The sequence below is a fragment of the Moschus berezovskii genome, chromosome 8 (genome assembly GCF_049115385.1).
Source record: "Moschus berezovskii isolate FMDL1 chromosome 8, NW_MosBer_1.0, whole genome shotgun sequence".
NCBI classification, from domain to species: Eukaryota; Metazoa; Chordata; class Mammalia; order Artiodactyla; family Moschidae; genus Moschus; species Moschus berezovskii.
Window position 1 is genome coordinate 105382932 of NC_142467.1, and position 20359 is coordinate 105403290.

The 20359-nt window shown below is 47.9% G+C and overlaps 1 long non-coding RNA gene across 1 annotated transcript; it reads right to left on the minus strand.

Annotated features, from left to right (window-relative positions):
* Positions 1–14168: 14168 nt before the first annotated feature.
* Positions 14169–20101, minus strand: LOC148777179 (uncharacterized). Its single transcript, XR_016037971.1, has 3 exons — positions 17981–20101; positions 17209–17349; positions 14169–14922 (listed from the first exon to the last, which is right to left on the minus strand). It is a non-coding gene; the product is annotated as an uncharacterized LOC148777179 (long non-coding RNA).
* Positions 20102–20359: the final 258 nt, after the last annotated feature.

Genomic DNA, 20359 nt, shown 5'->3' on the forward strand with positions numbered 1-20359 from the left:
AAAGCGATGGCTCTGCTTTTTTACACCTTGACTGCAGCTTTGTGGGACCACCCTGCGTAGAGGACCAGCTATGCCATGCTGCGCTCCTGACCTGTAAACTGGGAGATAATACAGACTGTCTCCATCAGCACAGGCTGCTGTTAGCAGAACACCATAGACTTGGTGGCTTGCAAACAGCAGATTTTTCTTTTAATCTTTTTTTTTTTAAATTTATTTGTCCGAGCCAGGTCTTAGCCGCAGCATCTGGGATCTTTAGTTGCAGCATGCAGGATCTTTAGTTGAATGCGGCATGTGGGCTCTTAGCTGCAGCACACAGGAGCTAGTTCCCTGCAGGGATTAAACCCCGGCCCCCAGCACTAGCAGTGCGCAGTCTTAACCACTGGAGCACCAGGGAAGTCCCTAAATGACAGAGTTTTCCTCTCACAGTTCTGAAGGCTAGTAGTCTGAGATCAAAGTTCCAGTATGGTCAGGTTCTGACACAAGACTGATTCCCAGCTGCAGACAATATATACTGATATATACTCTGATACAATATATATGGTATCCTCACAGTGACAGGTTTTATCTTCTTGGGCTCCCAAAGCACTGCGAACAATGACTGCAGCTGCGAAATTAAAAGACACTTGCTCCTTGGAAGAAAAGCTATGACAAACCTAGACAGCATTAAAAAGCAGAGACATCACTTTGCAAACAAAGGTCCAGATAGTGAAAGCTATGTTTTTCCCAGTAGTCATGTACAGATGTGAGAGTTGGACCATAAAGAAGGCTGAGTGTCGAAGAACTGATGCTTTCGAGTTGTGGTGTTGGACAAGACTCTTGAGAGTCCTTTGGAGTGCAAGGAGATCAAACCAGTCAATCCTCAAGGAAATCAACCCTGAGTACACACTGGAAGGACTGATGCTGAAGGAGAAGCTCAAATATTTTGGCCACCTGATGCGATGAGCCGACTCACTGGAAAAGACCCTGATCCTGGGAAAGATTGAAGGCAGGAGACGAAGGGATGACAGAGGATGAGACGGTTGGATGGCATCACTGACTCAATGGACATGAGTTTGAGCAAGCTCTGAGAGACAGTAAACGACAAGGAATCCTGGCATGCTACAGTCCATGGGGTCACAAAGAGTTGGACATGACCTAGCAACTGAACAACACAAGGCAGAAGGGGTGAGCAAGCTCTCTGGGGTCTCTTTTATAAGGGTGCTAATCCCATTCGTGAACTTCCAGATGTTCAAGCAGGTTTTAGAAAAGGCAGAGGAACTAGAGATCAAATTGCCAACATCCACTGGATCATGGAGAAAGCAAGAGAGTTCCAGAAAAACATCTATTTCTGCTTCATTGACTATGCCAAAGCTTTTGACTGTGTGGATCACAATAAACTGTGGAACATTCTGAAAGAGATGGGAATACCAGACCACCTGACCTGCCTCTCGAGAAACCTGTATGCAGGTCAGGAAGCAACAGTTAGAACTGGACATGGAACAACAGACTGGTTCCAAATAGGAAAAGGAGTACGTCAAGGTTGTATATTGTCACCCTGCTTAACTTATATGCAGAGTACATCATGAGGAACGCTGGGCTGGAAGAAGCACAAGCTGGAATCAAGATTGCCGGGAGAAATATCAATAACCTCAGATATGCAGATTACACCACCTTTATGGCAGAAAGTGAAGAGGAACTCAAAGGCCTCTTGATGAAAGTGAAAGAGGAGAGTGAAATATTTGGCTTGAAGCTCAACATTCAGAAAATGAAGATCATGGCATCTGGTCCCATCACTTCATGGAAAATAGATGGGGAAACAGTGGAAACAGTGTCAGACTTTATTTTTTTGGGCTCCAAAATCACTGCAGATGCTGATTTCAGCCAGGAAATTAAAAGACACTTATTCCTTGGAAGGAAAGTTATGACCAACCTAGATAGCATATTAAAAAGCAGAGACATTACTTTGCAAACCAAGGTCCGTCTAGTCAAGGCTATGGTTTTTCCCGTGGTCATGTATGGATGTGAGAGTTGGACTGTGAAGAAAGCTGATCGCTGAAGAATGGATACTTTTGAACTGTGGTGTTGGAGAAGACTCTTGAGAGTCCCTTGTACTGCAAGGAGATCCAACCAGTCCATTCTAGAGGAGATCGATCCTGGGTGTTCATTGGAAGGACTGATGCTAAAGCTGAAGCTCCAATACTTTGGCCACCTCATGCGACGAGTTGACTCACTGGAAAAGACTCTGATGCTAGGAGGGATTGGGGGCAGGAGGAGAAGGGGATGACGGATAATGAGATGGCTGGATGGCATCACCGACTCGATGGACATGAGTTTGAGTGAACTCCGGGAGTTGGTGATGGACAGGGAGGCTTGGCGTGCTGTGATTCATGGGGTCGCAAAGAGTCGGACACGACTGAGCGACTGAACTGAACTGAACTGAATCCCATTCATGGCGACTCCACCCTCATGACTTAATCACCTCCCAAAGGCCCCACCTCCTAATCCCATCACACTGTGGGTTAGGAGATCAACATGTGACTTTTGAGGGGACATAAACATTCAGTCCATAAAAAAATAAGTTGTTCTGTTTTCACCCACTAAAAAAAAAAGGAGAAAATCCTTTTGGGGACAGATGGGTCCATACATCCCCCAGGACACAGCCCCGATAGATGCTCACCGTGGGTGACTGGGGAGAAGAGGCAAAGGGACAGGGTTTGGGTAGCCAGCCAGGCTGGTCCAGCCTCCAGGATGAGCAGTGCTGGGGGGACACCCCAAGGCAGCAGGGGTGACGGAGGGGCAGGCAGTGTGTCCTGGGGAGGGCAGTGTAGCCCTCAGCAGAAAACAGAGCCACTGCAGCCTCCTGGCAGGAGGGACCCCAGAGGACCAATTCCCTAGTCACTTTCCTTCTGCCCTCTGGACCAAACTCAACAAGGAATCACTGATGTGTTAAAGGCCAGCCTCCCAGCCCAGGGCAGGATGAGAAAACAGGGTGGAACCAGCACAGGAGAAGATTGGCCCCAGAGCACTGCCCCCCGACCTCCAACCCCAGCTCCTTGGTCTCATCTCTCACACTCCTTTCAGGTACTGGATAGCCCAAGCAGACAGGAAACCTAGAACGCCACTCCTGATCATGCCAGCTCCTGAGTCGGAGTGATGCACACACTGATCCTTCTTAGCCTAAGAGTTGGCAGAGTTTTTCTGTAAAGAGCCTGACATAAACATTTTTACCTTTCTCAGTCATACATTCTCTCGAAATGACTCAATTCTGTTGTTATAGTGAAAAGCAGACATAGGCAACATGTAAATGAGTGAGCGTGGCTGTGTTCCAATAAAATTTTATTTGCAGGCTTCCCTGGTGGTCCAGTGGTTAAGAATCTACCTGCAGGGGACATGGGTTTGATCCTTGGTACAGGCAGTTTCCACACACCCTGGGTCACCTAAGCCCATGCGCCGAAACTACTGAGCCTGTGCTCTAGAGCCTGGGAGCCACAGCTACCGAAGCCCTTGCCCCCAGGAGCCTGTGCTCTGCCACAAGAGAAGCCGCCACAATGAGAAGCCCAGGCACCATAACTTAAGGGTAGCCCCCACTTCCTGCAGCTAGAGAAAGCCTTCTCACAGCAATGAAGACCCTGCTGCTGCTGCTGCTGCTAAGTCGCTTCAGTCGTGTCCAACTCTGTGTGACCCCATAGACGGCAGCCCACCAGGCTCCGCCATCCCTGGGATTCTCCAGGCAAGAATAATGGAGTGGGTTGCCATTTCCTTCTTCAAATGAAGACCCTAGCACATGCAAAAATAAAGAAAAACTTTATTTGTAAAAACAGGCAGCTGACCCATGGGCCATAGCGCAAGACCCTTGTGAATGTGAAAGTGTTAGTCGCTCAGTCCTGTCTGACTCTGCAGACCCCATGGACTGTAGCCCGCCAGGCTCCTCTGTCCATGGGATTCTCCAAGCAAGAATACTGGAGTGGGTTGCCATGCCCTTCTCCAGGGGATCTTCCCGACCCAGGAATCGAATCCTGGTCCATCTACTCTGCAGATGGATTCTTTACTGTCTGAGCCACAAGTGAAGCTCTGTCTAACCCATTTCTTCCAGGAAGTCTTCCTGGATGCCCCTCCTGGCCTGGTCAAGAGACATATGCTCCCACTGTTTCAAGAGTCCCCACAAATTCTTCCAGGGCCCAGGGACCACTCCCCCTCCCCCCACCCCCACAATACTTGGGACAGAGTCTACACAGAGCAGATGCTTTAAAGCGGATGCAAATTAAATTCACTAGGTTGCCTCCTGCTCCCCCACCAAAAAAAAAAACAAAAAAAACAGGAAAATGACGAGTGTTAGTGTGGAGAAATTGGAACATTCGTGCACTGCTGGGGGGAATGTGAAATGCTGTAGCCGCCATGGAAATCCCTTTGCCAGTTCCTTGAAAGGTTAAACGTAGAATTATCACATGACCCAGCAACTCTACTCCTAAGTGTAGACCCCCCAAAATTGAAAACAGGTGTTCAAACAAATATTCATACACACATGTTCAGAACAGCACTACTCACAATAGCCAAGAAATATATATATATATATATATCCATCAACTGATGAAGAGATAAAAAAAAAAATGTGGTTCATCTACACAATGGAATATTATCCTGCCTTAAAAAGGAATGAAACCCTGATTCATGTGCTAATACAGGTGAACCTTGAAAACAAACGGAGTGAAATAAATCAGCTGGCACCTTGATCTTTAAACTTGCAATCTTCAGAACTTGGAGAAACAAATTCCTGCTGTTTCTAAGTCATGGGTCTATGGGAGTTTGTTACAGCAGGACTAAAACAGGTTAATTTTTGTTGTTGTTTAGTCATTAAGTCATGTCTGATTCTGCAACCCCATGGACTGGAGCCCGCCAGGCTCCTCTGTCCATGGGATTTCCCAGGCAAGAATACTGGAGTGGGTTGCCATTTCCTCCTCCAGGGGATCTTCCCAGACCAGGGATCAAACCCGAGTCTCCTGAATTGGCAGGCAGATTGTTTGCCTCTAAGTGCCCAGGGAAGCCCAGGTTAATTCTATATGATAGGAATTTCCTCTCAATTTTTTTTAAGTTAAAGACAAAAATGAATGCACAGACCCAGAAGGTGCATATCTGAAGTTCTGTCCCCTCCCCCTTCTCCATCTCCAGGAGTCTCGGCCCAGCGCCACCCTCCGCGGCTGACTCAGCCTGCCTCTTGCAAACAGCCCGGGGCTCCCCAGGAAGGTGCAAGGCCATCGTGGGTCCCACACCCCTTCACACCCTGGGTGCTGCGAGCAAGCACAGGGCTGAGCCTAACGGCCATGGCTTAAGCCAATATTTTCTCAGAAGGGTGCCGTCCCTGGGCTGCGGCACAGGTGTGACATCGCCGTGAGTCAGCGCTTGGCCGAACTCCCAGCACAGCAGCACGAGTCAGGAGAGCTGACGGCCCCTCTGGCTTTTCTTGCTCTTCACACACCCACGGGTGACAGGCTTTCTGCCATTGCTCAGTCATTGTTTGCTGTAAACAGTACTGATCGCTGAGCACAAGGCTCCCCGGAGTCAGGGGAGCTTAGACTTCTATTAAATTGCAAATGTCCAACATCTTCCAAGCTGGCTGCTGACGGTGACAATGGATGGAGGGAGGTTTCCTTCCCAGAGCTGGGAAGCGGGCCCACCGCCCAGCTGGGCTCCTGGGTTTGTTGGAAATGCAAATCACAGCTGAGTGGCAGGCTCGCCTCCTGTGCTTACATGGAGGGTCTCTCTGCTCCCTTGGGGAAAGCTTGGAGGCATTTTTGGTTGTCATGACTACAGGATGCTATTGGCATCTGGTCGGTGGAGACCAGAGATGCTTCTCAACACCCTAGAGTGCACAGGACAGTCCCATCCGGCCCCAAATGTCAGCAGCACCAAGGCTGGAAAATCCTGCTTGCAGGCCCCCCGACCCAGTTCTTATGATGGCCTGCCCCCACCCCCAACCTTTGAAGAACATATCCTAGGTCTTGCCTGGTGGGCCACTGGTTAAGAGTCTGCCTCCGATGCAGGGGACACCGGTTCGATCCCTGGTCCAGGAAGATCCCACATGCTGAGAAGCAGCTAAGTCCATGTGCCACAACTACTGAGTCTGAGCGCCCTAGAACCTGTGCCCTGCAACAAGAAAAGCCACCACAACGAGAAGCCCACGCACTGCAACAAAGAGGAAGCCGCTACTCACTGCAGCTGGAGAAAGCCCACACAAAGCAGAAAGACCAGGCACGGCAAAAATAATTACTAAAACGTGCAGGCATGCGTACACAGTCGCCGAGTCGTGTCCTACTCTCTGCGACCCCAAGGACAATAATCCGCCAGGCACCTCTGTCCATGGGGTTTCCCAGGCAAGAATACTGAAGTGGGTTGCCATTTCCTCCTCCAGGGGGTCTTCTTGACCCAGGGATCAAACCCGAGTCTCCTGTGTATCTTGCATTGAAGGTGGATTCTTTACCACTGAACCAAATAAATGGATTAAGTAAAAAAAAGAACATATTCTAGGGAAGGTGCAACTTAACTACTAAGGTCCCTTGCGGTAGGGAGCAGATTTGGTGGGAGCAAGCAAATCCAAGCTACTGTGTGATCTTCAAGAGGTACTTCAGCCTCTCTGAGCCTCCATTTTCCTTGGGATAATTTGGGTGACATCACAGAGCTGCCGTGCAGATGAAATCAACTTCGAGAGTTAAAATGGCTCAGCCCAAATTCTTCAGCCTATTAAATTAGAGGAACATGCTTCAGGCACACTTCTCAAAAATGGCTGCCTCTCTTATCGCTTAAAGAAGCTGCCAAGTATGCAGCCTCGGGAAACTGGGCAGAAGATAAGAGGACCGTTTCAGGATTCCAGGCTCTGCAGTTGGAGTTCTTCTACATCCACTTTCTCCCATTTAAGTCTGTTGTCTGGGACTTCCCTGGTGATCCAGTGGTTAAGAACCCATCTGTCAAGGCAGGGGACACGGGTTCGAAAAGATTCCACATGCTGCTGGGTAACTAAGCCCAGGGTCCACAACTATAAACCTGTGTGCTCTAACTCTTGAGCCTATGCACCTAGAGCTCACGCTCAGCAACAAGAGAAGCCGCTGCAATGAGAAGCCCTCTCTCCTCAACAAAAAGTAGCCGCTGCTTGTCGCAACCAGAGAAAACCCATGCTCAGCAATGAAGACCCATCGCAGCCAAAGATAATTAATTCATTTTTAAAAATCTGCCTTCCAGAAGCTCAAAGTGGGTTCATCCCAGGGCCTGGCCCAGTGCCTGATGAGTCCTGACGCTGTCTTCCGCTTTCAAGGAACTGAAGCTCCATCTGGTTCCTGAAGATGTTTGGGGGAATGCTCATGGTGCCCCCAAGCATGAAGCGCAGTGTTCACATCACAGTAAGAAGTCGTGACATCAGAGACCCCTGGGACGCTGTGACATGGAGGACCCCTCACCTCGGTGGTCCTCTCCCCAAATCCCCCCATCTAGTCACAAGAGAACAGCAGACAACCCAGATGGGGGAACACTCTGTGGTCCTGGGGGATAGCCAGCCGGCACCCTGCAGGACTGTGAAGGTGATGGAAAAACCAAACCCGAGAAAGTGTCAGAGACCAGAGGAGACTGGTGTGACGTGATGATTGAACGCTGGACGGGATCCAGAACTGAAAAAGGACACTCATGGATGATGCGGGGCATGGGATACAGTCTGGAGTATAGCATCAATCGTGTCTCCCAGTGTTAATTTCTCAGTCTCGACAAACACACCATGGTCTCGTGAGATGTCAACTTTCAGAAAAACTGGGTCAAGGAGACTTGGGAACTCTGCGTGTGATCTTCGCAGCTTTTCTGCAATTAGATCTGTCACTCCAAAAGTAAAAGGTTATTTGTAGGGGTTTCCCTGATGGTCCAGGGGTTAATTTTATTTATTTGTTTGTTTTTGGCCGTGCTGGGTCTTCATTGCCGCGTGGGCCTTCTCTGGTTGCACCGAGTGGGGGCTACTCCTTGTTACGCTGCGTGGGCTTCTGTTTGTAGTGGCTCCTCTTGTTGCGGAACACAAGCTCTAGGCCTGTGGGCTCAGTAGTTTTGGCTCCCAGGGTCTGGAGCACAGGCTCAGGAGTTGTGGTGCATGGGCTCTGTTGCTCTGCATCCCAGTGTTTAAGACTCCACACTTCCACTGCAGGGGGCACGGGTTCAATCCACTGCAGGGGCCACGGGTTCAATCCACTGCAGGGGCCACGGGTTCAATCCACTGCAGGGGCCACGGGTTCAATCCACTGCAGAGGGCACGGGTTCAATCCACTGCAGAGGGCACGGGTTCAATCCACTGCAGGGGCCACGGGTTCAATCCACTGCAGGGGCCACGGGTTCAATCCACTGCAGGGGGCACGGGTTCAATCCACTGCAGGGGGCACGGGTTCAATCCACTGCAGGGGGCACGGGTTCAATCCACTGCAGGGGCCACGGGTTCAATCCACTGCAGGGGCCACGGGTTCAATCCACTGCAGAGGGCACGGGTTCAATCCACTGCAGAGGGCACGGGTTCAATCCACTGCAGGGGCCACGGGTTCAATCCACTGCAGGGGCCACGGGTTCAATCCACTGCAGAGGGCACGGGTTCAATCCACTGCAGAGGGCACGGGTTCAATCCACTGCAGGGGGCACGGGTTCAATCCACTGCAGAGGGCACGGGTTCAATCCACTGCAGGGGGCACGGGTTCAATCCACTGCAGAGGGCACGGGTTCAATCCACTGCAGGGGCCACGGGTTCAATCCACTACAGGGGGCATGGGTTCAATCCACTGCAGGGGGCACGGGTTCAATCCCTGGTTGGGGAGCTAGGATCCCACATACATGTGGCACAGCCAAAAAAATAAAAAGGTTACTTGTAAAAACAACAACTCTATGCTAATCGTGGGGAGGGGAAGGCAGTTATATGGGGGGATTCTTATATGAAAACATCTTTCCTCATCTCTCTGAAATTCATATTTCACTGGGCGTCTTATGTTTGATCTGGCAACTCTAGCCTCAGCGAAAGAAGGGGGTTCCATTAACTGGGGTGGGGAAGGGAGGGATGGGCTGGAGTAGGGGGAATAATGAGCTCCCCATTTCACGGAGACCAGTAATGACTCAACAACAATGATAATGAGAACAATAATAATTGCACCTCTTTCATGGCATTTATCTTGCTCCGCCCTGGCTGTTTGTGGGCACGCCTTACTCCCTGCTGGGAACCTCAGCCTCAGCGGGCGAGCTCAGTCACAGTCAGGCCAGGTTCAGTGTGCAGAGACCCCTGACCGCCCTCCCTGTTCCCGCCTTGCTATGGCTGCTTTAACAAATGATTACAAACTGGGTAGCGTTGCACAGACACATTTGTTGTCTCTCAGTCCTGGAGGCCAGAGGTCTGAGACGAAGCTGAGGGCAGGGTTGGCTCCTTCCAGAGGTTCGGATGGAGAATCTGTCCCACCTCTCTCCCAGCTTCTGGTGGCTGCCAGCAACCCACCCTCATCATTCCTTGGCTTGAGGGTGCATCACCCCTTTCTCTTCCTCTGTCTTCACATGGCCTGCCTTTCTCTGTTTCCCCTTCTTTTTCCCTACAAGGACACCTGTCCCTGGACTTAGGGTCCACTCTAAATCCAGAATGATCTCAAGATCTTTCATTTAATCACGTTTGCACATGCTCATTCAGTCGTCTCTGACTCTTTGCAACCCCATGGGCTGCAGCCAGCCAGGCTCTTCTGTCCACGGGATTTCCCAGGCAAGAATACTGGAGTGGGTTGCCATTTCCTATTCCAGGGGATCTTCCCTACCGAGGGACTGAACCCGAGTTTCTTGCGCCTCCTGCATTAACAGGCAGATTCTTTGCCATTATGCATCCTGGGAAGAAGGTCGCATTCACGAATATGGGAGGTTAGGTTGCAGGTATGTCTTTTAGTGGGGACACCACTGACCCCCACAATACTGTAGACATTTATCAATCAGGGCTTATCACTCTTTATGTTTTTGTTTAACCTCCCTCCCCCAGATTCAATCAGAAAAGCGCTTGTAGTTTAGGGACCACGAGCCATCATTTGCCCACAGTTGATGAGCATAGATGTTGAAGAACTGGGGATGAGAGGGGACTGGTGTGATGGCAGTGAGCCTCAGATTCCTCATCTGTCAAGGGGGCTGATTGCACCATCCAGGTATGTTCCATCCTGCCAAAGCTGCAGTGTCACTCACCCATCCCATGGCTTGGCTCCCAGTGGGAAGTGGGAAAAGCCCTGTGTTCCTGGATCAGGGGGAGAAAGCATTTGGTAGAGAGAGCCATCATGGGGTGTCTGGAGGGCAGACATGAGATTGTGCTTGTATAGGCCCAAATAAATGTCATCAGAAGAAGAAATATCCCGGGGCAGCAGTGGGGGGTGCGGTCAAGGCTAGAAGACCCGGTACTGTCTCCAACCCAGGGGAGCCTTTTCAAAACGGATTTGATCAGGCAGCTCCCCCAAAAGTTAAACATAAAATTATTATAAGATCCAGCCATTCCACTCCCAGGTGTAGACCCCAGAGAGCTGAAAACAAGGACTCAAATACCTGCACACAAATGTTCACAGCAGCGCTAGTCACAATCACCAAAAGGTCGAAGGCGCCCAAATGTCCATCAACAGACAAACAAAATGTGGTCCTCTAGATCCTGGAGTATTATTCAGCCATGAAAAGGGATGAAGCACTGAGACATGAACGTGCCTGCAATGTGGGGGACCTGGGTTTGATCCCCGGATGGGGAAGATCCCCTGGAGAAGGCAATGGCTACCCACTCCAGTGTTCTTGCCTGGGGACTTCCAAGGACTGAGGAACCTGGTGGGATACAGTCCATGGGGTCACAAAGCATTGGACATGACTGAGCAACTAATAGTTACACATGTTAAAACATGGATGAATTTGGAAAACATTACACTGAGTATTAATAGCTAGACACAAAAGGCCACTTACTGAATGATTCCATTTATGAAACATCCAGAACAGGCAAATTTCATAGAGACAGAAAGCAGATTAATGGTTGCCAGAGACGGAGAGGGGAGGGAGTAATGGGGAGTGAGTTTGCCCACTAATGGGTACAGGGTCTCCTTTTGGGGTGATGAAAGTGTTCTGGCTAGAGGGGATGTTTGTACATTTTGAATGCACTTAATGCCACTGAGCTGTACACTTTAAGTGGTTAATTTTTTCTTTTGTGAATTTCACCTCAATTTTAAAAAATAAAAGTGAAAAAAAAAGTGGACCTGAAAAATATTTATGCTTCTTTGCGTTCCAGAGAAGCTGTTCCAGGCATTCAGAAATTCCTTATCCCCTTGCCCAAATAAAAGATGTGGAGATTTATAAATAAATTTTAGCAATGTTAAATGGGGTCCTTAAACTCTGCATCCCTTGAAGAGCACTGGCCAACCTATCTAGTGCCTATCATTATTAACAATATATAAAAATGATATAATAACATATAATAACTTAATCATGTCATTATTTTCCACCCTGATTACAGCATTGCAGGTCAGCAGGGTGAAGCAATGTGCTTGAGGCCATCTACCAAGGAAGGAGCAGAGGTAGATTCAAATGAGGTCAATGCCAAAACCAGCTCCTCCAGCTGATGACAGGAAACCAAAGCAAGCTGTGTGACAACAGGCCATGATCCCTAAGGAGAGGAGGCTCTGTGCAGACTTGTTACCCATACGAGCAAGGGTCAAACCTTTCTTGAAGTCAGAAGGCAAGTCAGGGGACTATGAGAGGAAAAGGGTCTCCCAGGTGCCAAACATGCAGGGCTCAAAACTGGTTGTTGTTGCCCCAGCGCCCAGGCCTTTCCTGTTCCTCTTGTTAGGTCAAGCTGTTTGATTATGCTGGGCACGTGAGTGCAGAACCCATGGGTGTCTCAGAGGGCAGGACTCTATCCCCCTCCTCCTGGCTAGGTGTGGCAGGGAACTATACGGGTCTAACCAGCTGCCCAAAGGGGTGACTTTGCAGACAACAGTGCTAGAGTCCCCAGTCAATGAGGGAAGGGGAGGTCAGGGCACAGGAGGTGGGAAAGAATATTACTGCATTTTCTTAAAAGAATTTTTTAAAATTTGTATATTTTTCACTGTGCTGGGTCTTCATTGCTGGGCAGGCTTTCACTGGTTGTTGTGAGTAGGGGCCAGTCTCTAGTGGTGGAGCACAGGCTTCTCATTGCAATGGCCTCTCGTTGCAGAGCACAGGCTCTAGGGCACGTGGCCTTCAGTAGCTACCACAGGTAGGCTTCGTAGCTGCGACTCCCAGGTTCTAGAGCACAGGTTCAATAGTTGGGCTCATGGGCTTAGTTACTCTGCTGCATGTGGGATCTTCCTGGATCAGGGATTGAACCTGTGTCTCTAGCATTGGCAGGTGGATTCTTTACCACTGAGCCATCAGGGAAGCCCTGCTACCTTTTCTAAGCTATGCATGTGGGATTGTTCCTGGGCTCCAAGAAATTACAAGGACAACACAGTATTACTGTGTCCATCAACAGATGAAGGGGTGACGAAGTTGTGGCTCATATGTAAGACGGAGTACTATTCGGCAATGAAAAGAAACCAGGGGCCGTTACACTCTGCCTCAAATTATGTATAGTGAAAGTAACCAGATGAAAAGGACTACACTGTATGATTGCGTTTACATGAAATATCTAGGAAAGGCAAATCCATAGTCTTAGCACATCGGTGGGTGCCTGGGGCTGGGGGTGGAAGTGGGGATGGACTGAAAAGGGGCCATGAGAGAGTCCCTTGGAATGATGGGGAAAGTTCTAAAGCTGGACTGGGGTGATGGTTGCACCACTTGGAAATTTCAGAGTATGCAAAAGATCCCACAGTAAATCTAAATAAAATTAAAATTTTAGAAAATCTGAATAAAATTCAAAATTTTAAATGAAAAGAATTAAACCTAAACAAAACTTAAATTTTTTTTTACTGTGCTGTGTGGCTTGCAGGATCTCAGTTCCCAGCCAGGTACTGAACCTAGGCCACAGCAGTGAAAGCCCAGAATCCTAACCACTAGGCTACCAAGGAAAACTCTGAAACGTAAAAATTTTTTAAATCTAAATAAAACTAAAATGTTTTAAATAAAAAATTAAAATTTAGACACTTTAAATCTAAATAAAGTAAAAATTTTTAATCTAAATAAAACATTTTTAAAAATAAAAATGAAGTAAAAATAAAACAAAAAGGCAGCCCCTAGCCGAGACGCTATGGCCAAAAGGTAACAAAATATCTAAGCAGAAAAAACATATGAAGTCAGTCATCACTAAAAAACTGTGCCTCTACAACCAAGTGTTGAGATACCCCTGATGCTGAATGTCCCTACATCCCTGATCTAAAGGATGTCTTCCGATCCATCTCCGTATCTATCTGGCTAGTTGTTGATTTAACACTTGGCAGCTAAGTAAGGGCAGAGACCCACTCACTCTTGATGGCAACTCACTCTTTGGGACCTGCTCAGTAATAAGAGTTCCAGAAACATCCATTAAGTACACACTCAGAGGCAGTTATGGTTTGGGGCCCCACCTCGGTCTCTGGAGTCCAGAAGGGATTCGACTTCTCTAAGCTTTGGTGCAGAGATTCAGTGTTTTCTGCTTGAGTTCATCCAGTCTCTTTCTGTGCATAGTCTCAATACAGCCATGAATGGGTGTGTCTTTGTGCCAATAAAACATATTTAGGAAGGCTTCCCTGGTGGCGCAGTGGTAGAGAGTCCACCTGCCAATGGGAAGAGACACAGATTTGACCTCTGGTCCGGGAGGATCCACATGGTATGGAGCAACTAAGCCATGCGCTGCAACTATTGAGCCTGTGCTCCAGAGCCCGGGATCTGCAACTACTGAAGCTCGTGCGCCCTAGAGCCCGTGTTCCACAGCTAGAGAGTAGCCCTCACTCCCTGCAACCAGAGAAAAGCTCGCACAGCAGCAAAGACCCACCACAGCCAAAATACATAAATACAATTATTTACAAATTAAAAAAAAATAAATTTATGGACATTGAAATCTGATTTTCACAGAATATTCATGTATCCTGAAACAGTATTCTTTCGGTTTTTTCCAAATTATTCATAAGGGGCTTCCCTTGTGGCTCAGATGGTAAAGAAGCTACTTGCAATGCAGGAGACCCAGGTTTGATCTCTGGGTCAGGAAGATCCACTGGAGAAGGAAATAGCAACCCACTCCAGTATTCTGGTCGGGAGAATTCCATGGACGGAGGAGCCTGGTGGGCCACAGTGCATGGGGTCACACAGAGTCAGACATGACTGAGTGACTTTCACAATCTAATCATTCATAAAGGGGAAAATAACACATGTAACTATTGGGCAAACAAAAGCTGCTTTGGTCACATAGTATGTAATTCCCTTTAGTTGAAATGTCCAGAACAGGTAAATCCATAGAGACTAAGAGTGGATTTGTGGTTACCAGGGGTTGGGGGCAAAGGAGATATGGAGTGCTGGCTGATGGGAATGGGGTTTCCTTTTGAGGGGATGGAAATATTCTGGAACTATACAGAGGGGATGGTTGCACAGTACTGTGAACGTCCTCAATGCCTCTGAATTTTTTCACTTTAAAATGGTTAATTTTATAGTATGTGAATCCCACCTCCATAAAAATCATACACATATATGTATGTATCTATAATTAAAATTGAAATACATGGGAGATATGAAGAACACTCTGTTGTACACCAGAAATTAACACAGCATTGTTAATCAACTATACTTCAACAAAATAATTTTTTTTAAAAAAGAACAATATTCATGACATCTTCACACACACACATATACACATATTTGCAAAAAGCTACAAGTGAGGATGTACCAGCCCTTGATTTAGTCAAATAAAAATAGCTTCCAGGAGCAGAGGGCCTCTTCTAGGAAAAGTTTTTTTATGTGGGGTGTCTTTTATCTTCATTAACAATGTGACAAGGTATTCTCATGCTCCTGTGGTGGAAGAGGGACAAAGGTTCAAAAAAGAGAAGGTCATTCACAAAAAGTTACTGATCTATAAGTGCCAGGGCCAGGATCTGACCTGGGGTTCTGGCTAAGCACCCCCATTCTGTTCATTGCTCACCATGCTGAACAGACCGACTGTGACAATTAAACATGAGAAAATACATTCAGCTCTTTCGTGCAGGACCTGGCATACAGTAGGTGCTTAATAACGTTCCCCTCTCCTGTCCCTGCATCATGAGACTGAGGTAGTCACAGCCTGACTGGTGAGGAGATGATGAAGAGTTCTCAGAGAAATCCATCAGTCATCAGCCAAACACATTCTGCACCCTCCCAACACGCTCACGACTTAACTGTTCCTAAGCAATAAGAAATCCCCAGAGACTGGAAGGCAAATTGGCAAGTGCCCTTTCTCAACGGGTCTCTGCCACAAGCATGGCAGTGGCAAGGTGGTGACCTGCAGGAAAAGCCCACTTGCAGGGTCATCCCTGCCTGCCTGCATCATTTCTCATCCTCGAGAAACACTGAGCCTCGAAACGTCCGGGAGCCGAGTTTGGCAACGTGCTGCAAAAAACTTGTGCAAACTTAAGCAGAAATACCCTGATTGCCCCAGCTGGGAGTCATCGTCCAGTTGCTGCTGTCATGCGACTGTAATTCCTCTAGAGCATTCACAATTTGTCTTGGAAGCTCAGCTGTATTTTAAGTGACGTGTTTTCTGTAGAATTCCTGAGTGCTTGCTCTTGGGAGTTGAGCCAAGTACACACAATAGCTATCTGGGACAGAACAGCTGTTAAAGGGAGAGGCGATCTAGACTTGAGAAGAAAAGGGGAAAGAAGTACAGGATCCTAGAAATGGCCAGGACCCAGTTAAAGCAGACTGTAAGCTCTCTGTGGACAGAAACGGAGCTGTGTACATTTTTATTTTCCTCTCCATGTCCAGTAGAATGTGGAGAGGAAGCTCAACATTTATTTGTTCCTCAGACTCAAAATTTCTGATTTTCAAGTTTTCTGAGTTCTTAAAGACAGCCTGGCAAGAGATGGTAAATGTGAAGCTGCATGCCTACTCCCCTGAAGAGCAACCCACTGCCTGGAGAATTTCATGGGCAGAGGAGCCCGGGATGCCTACTACTCCTACTGGCTTCACTGATACCACTAATCAATCGCGGCACTCTTTTCCAGCACTGAACCTGGATGTAATCTCAGAATCTGTGCAAACACAGTGCTCCAAACATTATCGATGGATCTGAGAGAAATGATATGCCTCTTTGGCTTACACTATTCATGTGGGGCTGCTAGGAGAGGGTGGGAGGGCTGCGGAAAGAGATGAGAACAAGCCCATCACTATCAAGAGACATAAACTTCCTTGGAAGAGAGGGCTGGTGGGGCAGACAGGGCCTGTCCCTAGCCTTTAGGGATCTGCCTATGACAGGGAGAAGGGCATTCACTTACTCAGCACCCACTGTGTGCTTCAGCATCAGCACTTTGATCACTGACCATGCGATCCTTGGACACATGCCTTATTTCCCCCGCTGAGCAATGGGATAGGCTGCTCAGAAGCTTTGCCAAGACACCCCAAGACTTCTTCCCTGGTTAAGAATCCACTTGCCAATGCAGGAGACATGAGGTTGATCCAGGTGGTGCTAGCAGTAAAGAACCTGCCTGCCAGTACGGGTGATGCAAGAGACACCAGCTCAGTCCCTGGCTGGGAAGATCCCCTGACTAAGCCCATGCGCCTTAAGTCCTGAAGCCATGTGCTCCAGAGCACGTGAGCCGTGATGACTGGGGCCCACATGGCCTTGAGCCCATGCTTGGCAATGAGACAAGTCTGTGTACCACAATGCGAAAGTAGCCCCTGCTTGCCACAAGTAGAGAAAGCTCACATACAGCCACAAAGACCCAGCACAGCCAAAAATAAATAAAATTTTTAAAAAGGAGTAAGTCACCCCACTTTTAAGAGGTGAACTTGGGGCCCGACTTCAAGTCCAGAGCTCATTTTCCAAAAGTATCATCATCTGAGACATCACAAACACACATACCCACACAGGACGGGGGCGCAGCCTGGATAGCAGGGAGACAGACCCGCAGCCAGAGAGAGGCTGTGCCCCGAACTCCTCGGTGCCCAGCCTCTCCCTCTGCCCAGGATCTCCTATCCGGCTCACTCCTCCGTGCCCATAATCAGGCGGTACGGACTCCTATCTCACCATGAAACTGAGGCTCAGAGAGGGTACATGATGCACACAAGGTGACACAGCTGGAGTGGCAGCTAAAGCTCACATGCCTCTGCCCGCTGGGGAAGCCCTGTGTGGGCTCCCATCCCTGGGTGCTCTGCTGAAGTGTCTCACGCTGTCCCGGGAGGTCCTCGGTGGGTGGCCAGGATCCTCACGTCGTGTTTGTTTCCACACCAGGTCCGCAGCTGGGCCTGGGGGACACAGAGATGAATCAAGGGAGGCCCCTGAGGTTGAGGGGCTCCCCTTCCGCAGAGGAAACTAGGAAGGCAGAACAGCTGGTGACCACGATGTCTGAGCTTCCTGGGGCTGCCGCCACACAATGGCACAAACTGGGTGGCTTAAGACAACAGAAATGTAGCCTCTCTTTAGTCCTGGGGGCCAGCATTCCGAAATGAAGGTGTTGATAGGGTTGGTTCCTTCTGATGGCTCCGAGGAAAATATCTGCCCCAAGCCGCCCCCCTGGCCTCTGGTGACCCCTGGCCATTTTCAGTGCCCCTTGGCTCACAGCTGCAGACCCCCAGTCTCTGTACCCAGCTCCATATGGCCTTCTCTGCGTTTGTCTCTGCAGGCCCTTTCTCTCATAAGGACACCTACCGTTGTATTCAGGACCCATCCTCACCCAAGATGGTCTCATTTCGAGACCCCTAATTATATCTGCAGAGAAACTCTTTCCAATTAAAGTCACACTCACAGGAGCCGGGACTTGGACATAACTTTTGGGGACATATTTAACTTACTGTCACCCATGGTGACAAGGAAGGTGCGCAGGAGGCTGGGTGAAGGGGAGAGAGTATGGACAATGCCGTAGGAGTCGAGAAGTACCCGCAGAAGTTCCTACGGCTGCACGAGAGGTGGCCCATCATTTGCTTGCTCATCCCTCTGGTGAACATTTATTGAGCACCCACTGTGTGCTGAGCTGGGCTTGAAGATCACAGGCAATGGATCCAATAAGCACCTGGCTCCCATCCTCCCTGTGAGTCATCCACTATTTGTGGGAGAGACAAAAAAAAACCAAATGGTGGATTAAAATCATGATCAATGGTGGAAAGTGCTGTATAACAAAATATAAGGGTGGCGGAAGGCATTATATGGCCTGGGGAGGGGTCAGATCTGTGGGGTCAGGGAGCCAGGAAAGCTCCCATTTACACTGAAACACAGTCAGATGAGCTGAGGGCAGCCTTTTCAACAAAGGATGCTGGAACCACTGTGTATCCACATGAAAAACAAAACAATCAACCAAGCAACAACAACAAAGTTAACTCAAAATGGATAGTTCAACATAAAATGCAAAACTGTAAATCTTCTAGATGATAACATAAAGAAACATCAAGATGACCTTGGGTTTGGCACTGACTTTTCAGATACAAGACCAAAAGCACAATTTGTGAAATGGAAAACTGATAAGCTAGGCTTCATTAAAATGAGAAACTTTTGTTCTACAAAAGGCACTGTTAAGAGAATCAAAAGACAAGCCACAGACTGGGAGAAAATCTTCACAAAACACCTACCTGGAAAGGACTGTTGTTCAAAATGCACAAAGAATTCTCACAATAAGAACATTAAAAAAAAACAGTTAAAAACTGGGCCAAAGAAGACATACAGATGGCAAATAAGCACATGGAAAGGTGCTCCACATCAGATGTCACCAAGGGACTGCAAACTAAAACAACAAGATACCACCAAACATCTATTAAAAGGGCTGAAATATTAAAAATTGACACCAGTAAATGCTGACAACATTAGAGATTTAGAGATACCAAGGGAATATTTCATGCAAAGACGAGCACAATAAAGGACAGAAACAGTATAGACCTAAGAGAAGCAGAAGATATTAAGAAGAGGTGGCAAGAAAATGCAGAAGAACTATACAAAAAAGATCTTAATGACCCAGATAACCACGATGGTGTGATCACTCATCTAGAGCCAGACATCTTGAAGTGTGAAGTCAAGAGGGCCTTGGAAAGCATCACTACGAACAAAGCTAGTGGAGGTGATGGAATTCCAGGTGAGCTATTTCAAATCCTAACAGACGATGCTGTGAAAGTGCTACACTCAATATGCCAGCAAATTTGAAAAACTCAGCAGTGGCCATAGGACTGGAAAAGGTCAGTTTTCATTCCAATCCCAAAGAAGGGCAATGCCAAAGAATGTTCAGACTACCACACAATTGCACTCATTTCACATGCTAGTAAGGTAATGCTCAAAATCCTCCAAGCTAGGTTTCAACAGTACGTGAACCAAGAATTACCAGATGTTCAAGCTGGACTTTAGAAAATGCAGAGGAACCAAATTGCCAACATCCATTGGATCATAGAAAAAGCAAGCGAATTCCAAAATAACATCTACTTCTGCTTCATTGACTACACTAAAGCCTTTGACTGTGTGGATCACAACAACCTGTGGCAAATTCTTCAAGAGATGGGAATACCAGACCACCTGACCTGCCTCCTGAGAAATCTGTATGCAGGTCAAGAAGCAACATTTAGAACCAGACATGGAACAACAGACTGGTTCTAAATTGGGAAAGGAGTACATCAAAGCTGTATATTGTCACCCTGCTTGTTTAACCAATATGCAAAGTTCAGTTCAGTTCAGTTGCTCAGTTGTGTCTGTTTGTGACCCCAAGGACTGCACACCAGGCCTCCCTGTCCATCACCAATTCCCAGAGTTTACTCAAACTCATGTCCATTGAGTCGCTGATGCCATCCAACCATCTCATCCTCTGTCATCCCTTCTCCTCCCACCTTCAGTCTTTCCCAGCATTAAGGTCTTTTCAAATGAGTCAGATCTTCCCATCAGGTGGTCAAAGTATTGGAGTTTCAGCTTCAGCATCAGTCCTTCCAATGAACACCCAGGACTGATCTCCTTTAGGATGGACTGGTTGGATCTCCTTGCAGTCCAAGGGACTCTCAAGAGTCTTCTCCAGCACCACAGTTCAAAAGCATCAATTCTTCTGCGCTCAGCTTTCTTCACAGTCCAACTCTCACATCCATACATGACCACTGGAAAAACCATAGCCTTGACTAGACTGACCTTTGTTGGCAAAGTAATGTCTCTGCTTTTTAATATGCTGTCTGGGTTGGTCATAACTTTCCTTCCAAGGAGTAAGTATCTTTTAATTTCATGGCAGCAGTCACCATCTGCAGTGATTTTGGAGCCCAAAAAATAAAGTCTGCCACGGTTTCCCATATGCAGAGTACA